Source organism: Balaenoptera borealis, assembly GCF_965194805.1.
Source record: "Balaenoptera borealis genome assembly, chromosome: 4".
NCBI lineage: Eukaryota > Metazoa > Chordata > Mammalia > Artiodactyla > Balaenopteridae > Balaenoptera > Balaenoptera borealis.
The window spans coordinates 148,735,353-148,737,498 of NC_138861.1; the positions used below are offsets into that span (position 1 = coordinate 148,735,353).

The 2,146-nt window shown below is 40.5% G+C and overlaps 1 pseudogene across 1 annotated transcript; it reads right to left on the reverse strand.

Moving 5' to 3' along the window:
* Positions 1-339: 339 nt before the first annotated feature.
* LOC309627423 (large ribosomal subunit protein mL42 pseudogene) lies at positions 340-1,839 on the reverse strand (annotated as a pseudogene). The gene has a single exon. The product of its transcript is annotated as a large ribosomal subunit protein mL42 pseudogene (transcript).
* Between the last annotated feature and the right edge of the window lie 307 nt (positions 1,840-2,146).

Below are 2,146 nucleotides of genomic sequence, written 5' to 3' on the forward strand. Positions count from 1 at the left end.
TGGGCACAAGTAGCAATTCATAAAAAAGAGCTATATGTGACCAGTAAGACACGTTTAAACAGGTTCTACCTCACTAGTAATTAAATAAATACAAATGGGAAAAATGAGATAGCATTTTTTGCTTTTTGAAGATAAAACTCTCACGTGGCACCTCAATAGCCAACAGCAGGTAAAAGCAGCATGGATATACATTCATGTATTCACCTATTATAAGGAGAATCTGTATTCACTCTTTCCAGGGCTGCCCAAAAATGAGTCCACACTGAAGCACAAGTTCACATCCTGCTGATTTACCAACAAGGTAAAATTAAGCACGTAACTCATTAGAGTGTGTGTGTATGTTTTTTTTTTGCCATGCAGCTTGCAGGATAGTTATCGAACCTGGGTCCCCAGCAGTGGAAGCACGGAGCCCTAACCACTGGACCGCCAGGGCAGTCCCAAGGGTGTGTGTTTTAAATTTAGTTTCTACTCATTATCAGAGTTATACATGCATGCAATTTAAAGAGCGAGTTTTACAAGCCTTCTTACAAAACACAGCCGCCCCCCAACCCTCATTTTCCAATGCAACTTTTAACTCACTCTTTTGGTTTCACCTCTGTATCCCCAGACCACACACTTACATTGCGACTTCCTGACCTCCAAAATCATCATACCTTCATTTTGTTCAGATCAACGGCCATGGTTGACATCTTCATGATACTACATAAACACTGTTCATGTCTGAGCCACATAATGTATCATGATAACTGTTCCTTTCTTGCTCAACTTCTCGTTTCCCTGGAGTTAATGTCATCTTTTTTATTTTGCTTAATTCTCAATACTAATTCAACTCCAAATTCTGCCAAAAGTTCAAATCTCCCCAGGGGCATCCCGGTGTATCAGGTATTCTATCACCTGGAAATAGACTCTGCTTTCTCAGCTGGGGCACAGCCTGCAGTCTGGGACCACCTCACCAGAACCCTGAAGTCCCCTTCATCCTTCGCTCTGCGGCAGAATCCCCTGCTTCCTGCTTCCCACGACTTCCTCTTTCTTGCTTTCCTCCCCCTGTTTGGTGGAACACGCCAAGTGGCTTCCTGAGAAAGGGTGCAGGGACGTAAACTTTTTGAGACCTTATCGTTCTGAAAATATCTTTCTTCTACCCTCACTCTTTTTTTTTTTTTAATGAGAAGACATTTTATTATTTTACTATATAACATATTAGTGAATATACCCAATTGTATTTTCTCAAATGGCAAATGAGACGCAGGATAACATTTCTCTTTGATTCCTGAAAACCTCAATATCATCTGTCTTTTGGAGGATTCAGTTTCCTACGACATCTATGATACTGTCCACAAGGATACCAACGGTGCTTAGTAGTAAAGAACATTTTGCTAAGTTGTTCTATCATGGGTCCTTGCTCTAAGTGTTCACCTTTTTCTTCTAATCTGGTTTTCAGCACCAGATCATGTGTTTCTTCATTATTCTGCACAGGATCTGGCCGAGGGATAGGTTTTGTGTGTTCATATGGAATGTCCACAGAAGGGTGATAGCATACTATTGTCCTGCCATCAGATGTCAAAGCAAGCTCTACTTTGCAATTATAGTCATCTGGAAGAGAAGAATACGTAGTTTTATGACAAACACAATATAAGGCTCCATTTTGAATTGGAAATAAATATTTCAAGATAGTTCTGCTTGATATCGCCCATTTTACTGCTGCCAATGCCATGGTGAATCAAGATGCTTATCAGGTGGTATGAAAGATGATTTGAAGAGAAACTGCTTTTAAAATCTGCTTCTTGACTGCGACTCACCGCGAGCCCGCCATCTTACCTCAACCTACCCTCACTCTTAATGAATAGTTTGGCTGAGTATAGCATTCTAGCTTAGAAAGCATTTAGCTTCAGAACTGAGAGATTTTATCCATCACCTTCCAGCTGTGAGAAGTCTGAAGCCATTCTGATCTTAGTCATTTGTATGTCACCTGTCATTTCTCTCTGGACGCTTGTACGGTCTTTTCTTTTCTCTTTGTGTCCAGTGTTCTGAAATTCCCCTTTGCTGTGCCTTTACTGTGCATCTATTTTCATGTTTGGATCTGAGCATTCAGTGGCTCCTTTCAATCTGGAAACTCAGGTTTAATTTCTGTGAAATCTTTTTTTTTTTT